Consider the following 6,978-nt stretch of genomic DNA (forward strand, 5'->3'; position numbering starts at 1 on the left):
GCTGATCCCAAACTGTATGTTTCATGAAAAATGAAAAATATTTGTGTTAATACAATATTAGCATAGCGACTGCTGACAACTATTGCATTTTTAAGACGGACAATAACTTAATAGGCGTAGTTAAAAATAGTATTTTCTAAATAAACATAAAATAGGAGAATTGTCTAAGCCATAATTGAGTTAAATTTTAAATGACTAAAAGCAGGTTTTAATGTGACAGCGCATCATTTTCAAAGTGAAAGTGATTCATTTTTATTCAGGTTTGCAACGGAGGTTTTGCCCAAAATAGTAAGTGCAGCTATTATAAACGCTATATCAGATTGTTTTTAACATGTATCCTAATAGAGAATGTCTGTTTTATATTTATGTTTGAATATTGTTGTGTTTAAATATTGTTGTAATGTTGTTAATGTTTTGTTTTAATTTAATTCGCCATGGGCGTTGTAATGGATTGAAGGCTAGTATGACGATAGTCTCAGCCTCAGACGTCACGCCCACAAACTGTTGGCTGAACGTCTGATGTTTTTCGTACACTTTTCTGGAAACCCTGTGAGAATGTTAAAGTCGTCTTTGATTGGTTGGAAAAAAACGGATTTCCAGGAGACGCGAGTGTCGCGATTAGTTTCAGTCCCTGGAAAACAAAGCTCTGACGTTCCATTGAGGAAGAGAATCAGTCGTGTTCACGTGGATAATAATGAGCAGTTATCATGATCAGCTAAACATTGGATTCTCAAAAATATGCATAGTTCGCGGCATCGACTCTCTAAAAGACGTCCCAGAGTTTTCTTAAAGGCAGTTAGTGGAGTTTAAAAGTTTGGTTCTCCTGAATTGCTTGTATGTGTTAAAAAGTGGAGAGATATGCTTCAAACAGACGTTTAACAGGATCGTCTCATTGGTGTGGCTGTTGATGAAGTGCTCAACGTTGTCCTATGGTGAGTAATGTTGTTTATTTAGATACTATTTGGTTGCGGCTGGTTATTTCAATTACTGACTTGTTGCCAGCCGGCTCTTTATTGTGGGGAGTCCGAAACGTGACGCTAGATGAAACAAACTGTGATTGGTTGTTTGACATGTCGGTCAAACAGCTCGTGGGCGGGCTTTGTCCAGAAAAAGCAGCGAAAAACACCAGACCTTCAGTATTGAAGGTCTGGCTACGCGAGACTAGTATGACGATACAAATGGGCCATAAGACATAATTTTAAGTTTAAATTAACTTTTGTTTGCTTCAAATGTTTGCTTCAAATGAATTTCGTTTAATATAATTTGTCTCTTAATTTTAATCAATGTTTTGTTGATAAGTGTTGTGAATATTAAAGAAAAAGAACATTAAAAAGAACACCGTGCATCTCACTACGTTACAAATAAACTACTGCAATATTCTACTAAATGCCAAAACATGCAGTATTATCTTTAATCGCTTTTCAAAAAACAGCCTTCAGTGCACAGAAATTAAATTTGCATGCCCAGCACATTTGATTGCAGCATGCTTTTGACTTTTAAAAATCAACGTCATATTTAAAACTTTAGCCGATTGTGCTTTTTGCAATTTCTGTGTCAGCAAAGGGCGTGCGTGTGCGAAGCGCATAAAGATCAACGTAATATTAATTTTAATTTTGCCATGCTTTTTTGTCATGAGTGGAGGACGGAATACCACACATACATACAGAGAACAGCAACATAAAGAGAATTTAAGTTATTTTGTGTTTTTCTGACGAATACGGTCAGTTCGTAAGAACATTTTTAAATGGAATATATAAGATCATCAATATGAACTCTGAAGAATGAACTATTATAGGCTAAACATAATTGTACACATTTAGCTTCTAAAACCGCGCAGAAAACTCGACTGCCGCGACTTTCAAAGCACCTTCCATAGATTTCCATAAATTCAGAAATGCCTCTCCATTCATTATTCTTCTTTTAGTGATCTATTTAAAATCACGTGAATGTTTTCTGCCTGTCCAGATTAAAATGGTATTCGTTTTTCGAATAACTCTTTTTTTTGCTTCATTAGCCTAATTTATTTTTAGTTGCAAATGCGACCTGTAAAATTAAATAAACGCACTCAACTGAGTAATTTTATATAGCTACACATTATGGTATGAAAATCAAACATTGCATCTAAAGGAAGGGGCCCAAAATTCTGTCTTGCATACCCCCATTGAAACTGTTCATTGCGCCCCTGGTGGCGTATTACTGTCAGCGCTTCCGGTTCTGTGACAACAGGCGACAGCGAGTCTAGGTTGTGTCATGATTCTTTTTTATTTGATGCCTGGATTTTTCTAATGTCACCAAGCAGCAATTTTACCGCGAAAACAGACAAATAATAATTGAAAATGATTCCAAGCAGAATATCATCGTATTTTACAGCACTGTCACAAAACAAATTCAAAGTATTTTCTTAAACTGACGTCTTGTCTAAGTAGGCATATATTTATTCTTATATTGAGAGTATGTTGTGCATTAAATTTTTTGACTAAATATTATAATTGTAAACAAGTGATTTTACATGTCTGTTGCAAAGCAAAAAGAAGGAATGCATTCTGTCAGGTTCAGTCCAGGTTTTTATAATGGAAAAAAATAATAAAAAAAAACATCCTCCCTGATGTAATGGTCTTGCACTGGGGTCTTTTTTTACAAATCGCACCCTGAAAACAGCAGTTGACCATATGCTGTACAAATACAATACAGTACAATACAATACAATACAAAAAATAAAATAAAATAACAACAAGGAAGAGAGAGAAGAAACATCAATAAAACATAAATAAAATCCAAAGCACTAACAAACAAGATGTAAAATGCCAAGGTAAGACTTCTTAAATTTAAACTCATGGATAGACTTTGTAGCTTTTAGGGGAGGTTGTTCCATATCCGAGGTCCAACTAGTGCAATAATCCAAGTGCGATAAGGTAACTGTCGCTCTATTTTTTATCTTTATTTCAAATTTATGGAAAAAGAACATCAAACAAGAAAATAAATTCAAGTATAGAAATCACACAAAACATAAAATCATAATAATTAGCAAATTATTTTTTTTTTTAACTATATTAAATGTCCTTTGCCTATTCGAAAAGGAATGAGAAGAAGAAAAAATAAGATTGTTAAACAAAACCAAGATTTAGCTTAAAGCAGCAAAATGTTATTTAAGGCAGACTCTGTACTACGTTTTCCCTAAAACCGGACGGAAATGTTTCAAAAGTATTATTTGTGTTCAGGAATTTTTGTACTTGCAAAAGGGATGATTTCTCTAAATTTTTTGCCTATAAAAGATAAATGCATTACTATAATAAAATTGAATAAATAAAATTGAATTGAAATAAACATAGTAACTTGCTAAACCATAATTTATACTAACAAGTTTACTTTCTGACTTACAGTAAATATGTATTTTATTTAAAGCAGCTCTGAAAAAATGTGCATTGTGAAAAGCACCAAATAAATCTGAACTGATGAGAATTAAATTGTTTTACAGTATCTACACTGATGTCACTCATTCACCTACAACAAAACAAATTAACACAACACTACAGTATCTGTACACTTACTGTATTCTGTACTCACTTACTTATTCATTCACACAGTAAAGCGTGAGATAAAAATGTAAACTCTGAGAGGAGCATGACAAGTAAAAATACATGAGCAGTAAATCTCTTGATCCTGTAGACAATGTGACATTAATTGATGTGTAGTTAAATCCATAAAGAGAAGATAATACTCACAGAGAACTAGAGGAAGAGAAATCAACTCCATACTGATCTACTGATGACTGACACTTAAACATTAAACACTTTATGTTAAAAACTCAAGACTTCCTGTACAACACCCCACACCTCATCTACATGCAATGGTGCATACTATCAGTCCTGAAAAGAATTCACAACTGGCTAAACTCAACTCTGTAACAAATACAATACTGTACAAAACTCTTACACCACCATGCCAGAATTAGATTCGTTTTTGCAATGTTATAGTGATCATATATAATTATTTCTTAGTCTCTTTTAATGGAAAACATTCAGAAAATACAGGAAATGTGTATGTAGTAGGCTATTAAAACTATATGAATTGTAAGATATTTCAAGTTTTTTCCCTTCCACCTGAGCCATGGCAGGAAACTACAGGATCTCTTTAAACTAAATACAATTAAATCCTAATTTCTAATTTTAAAGAACTTAGTCTTTTTACTTCTGCTCAAAAAAAAAAAAAAAAAAACGCTCAAGATGTGTTTAGTGCCAAGAGAGGTTACATTAAACACCGTCAATGCCTAAAAAAGACATTTAGTCCTGAAAATTTATTTTTTGTGCATATTTCCTGTGTTTTTTGTTTGTATCTTAATAAAATAGATAAAAAAAAAACAAGGACATAAGTGCTGTAACACATCCTAAAATTTGCCTTCTCTGAGTTTTTTCAAAATAAAAGTAAATCGGGTTTAAATGTCAGGAGTTCCTGGTGGTATGACAGTAACACTTTTGTCCTGCTGCTAATACTGTTGCATGATATTGAGAATTTATATAATGATTCATTTTTATTTAATTTTTATATTGTTCTCAACAATTCAAGTCTGTACTGTCAAGTTGCTTTTGAAACATTTGATGAAACTGAAATTTAAAATGAAAATGCAATTTCATAATTTTTTTGCAAATATAAAGGGCAAACATATGTTTGCAGTTACATACATGTATATTTAATAAAAACAAGTGTAACACAAAGATCTATCTTGTTCTGTTGTGTTACTTTTGACCCACCTGTGTGTTACTTTTGTCCCAGCTGATATGGGTTGAAAGGAACATTGTGCTACTTATGTTCAAAGTGAATTAATTTTACATTTATTTAAAAATTCCACCTGGTATTGATAGACCACACTTGTGAGTTATTGACCACATTAAAAAAAATCTCTGTCTTAAATATATCTTTTAAAATGACATTTTTCTGAAAAATTGTAATTTCGCCCCTTACAAAAAGCGTACACACTTTTAGGTTGTGGTATAAGTAACCAATTGGAATGCAGCATACATGCTTGGTTGCAATTGTGGTAGCGGCAGTTGTAAGTCAATGGAAAAAATTTGAAGCTGTTGAGCAAGACATTTGTTAAGACCACAAAACTGAAATAGAACTGAAACTTTAACCACTATGAAGCGTATGATCAGGTCAGAGTTTGACAATAGCTAGCTATGTTTCCATAGCTATACCTATTTATATGCACTCGCAACTGCGCAACATTCACTCGATCGTCAAGTTGACTTTTGAGACTTTGGGCTTCACACCTGTGATTGGTGGATTGGTTTGATCAGTGACACGCATGATCTTTTGGTCCACACTTGTCGTGAAATACAAGTCGAAATATGATAGACCATAAAGGCATCACGCAGAGGTATAAATCACACACAAAATACATAAATCGTGTTCTGTATCTCATCAATGTCATAAAAATCTCATCATTAGTATATGTCTAGTCTATATGCTTGTTGGATCTCACAGAAAGTTTGTTTATGCAATATGAACATGTGTTTATGTGACTCCCATACATAAATGCAGGCAATATCCAACTTACATCATTGCTTGCTGGTGTTTGTTAGCTTAGTTTGTTAGATCAGTCTGAATTATCATCGAATGCTTCCCCTTTGTTTCTCATTTTTTTTCTAATAAGATGTCACCCATTGAAGTTGAAGTACTGTATTAATTACATTGTTTTAAATTCATTCTACAGTATAAGGAATTTGCAAGCAAAGGATATATCTGATAGGGGCTTGAAAATATTTTTCTGTACCAAAAAAAATTTGGGAACCACTAGCTTACGGTAAAATCAAGACCTTTACTTTAAAAAAAATAATGATTTTATATCATTTTGAATTAGACAATGGGCACTATTTTTATCTTTTAAATTCAATCATTTTTGCCTCTTTTTACTGCACCTGACCACAATCACAGGACCTGTCGATCTCCAATGTCGATTTCCCTGGCCGCTGCTGTTGCTAGATTTCCTTAAATCTAGCATGTGACCCGGTCATAAAACTATGCATGTTGTTAATGACAACAAAATATGTTGATATGCTTGGGGACACCTTTGATGCTTTTTTTTTAATCACATATACTGCACCCCTCCTTTATTGCCCAACATAACCGATGCTCCCAGCCTGATCTCACAAAATATGTGAAATAGTCAGGCATTATTTTGCTCAGTTTTGCATGACATTGTCACGTATTTCCACCATTTTACGTGCCCCTGCCACGACTGTCTTTTTCGTGACAGATTCACGTATTGGTTACTCAACAGTTTTTTCTATTTTCTTACGATTGTCGTTTTGGCTTTGGGGTTAGAACAACTTTCTGTTACATAAAATGACATCCTTACCCAAACCCAACTATAACCCTAACGTCAGGCGACAATGGTTTAAAAAGCATACGAAAAAATAGTGTAAACCAATACTTTAAGTGACATTGTAACGCAAACAGCAAATCTAACCCCAAACAGAAGTGACAATTGTTTAAAAATAGGAAAAACAGTTAAGTAACCAATACGTGAAACTGTCACAGAAAAGAAAGTCGTGGCAGGGGCACGTAAAATGGTCGAAATACGGGACAACGTCATGCAAAACGTAGCAAAATAATGCGTAAATATTTCACAGAAATTTGTGAGATCAGGTTGGATGCTCCGTCAAACTCAAATCCAACACACAAAGCTGGATCTTAAAAACTTAAAGTCAGGTCATCTTACATGAAATGCTAATAAAAATATGATTAAAAAATATTAGGATTAAAGTATTGCTGTATTTTTCTCATCTTGTCTTTTAGTTAATCTGAGCACAAGTCACATCAACTGATCCAGAAGCCACATCTGAAATAAAATATATTGTAATTATTGTATTGTAAGACTAAATAATTGGAATCCTTCAATATTTTATATTTTAATCTTACATACTGAAAGATGCTGTTTTCATTTTGATTATTATTTATGTAGTTGATCTCACCTTGATC

Source organism: Misgurnus anguillicaudatus, unplaced genomic scaffold (assembly GCF_027580225.2).
Source record: "Misgurnus anguillicaudatus unplaced genomic scaffold, ASM2758022v2 HiC_scaffold_29, whole genome shotgun sequence".
NCBI classification, from domain to species: Eukaryota; Metazoa; Chordata; class Actinopteri; order Cypriniformes; family Cobitidae; genus Misgurnus; species Misgurnus anguillicaudatus.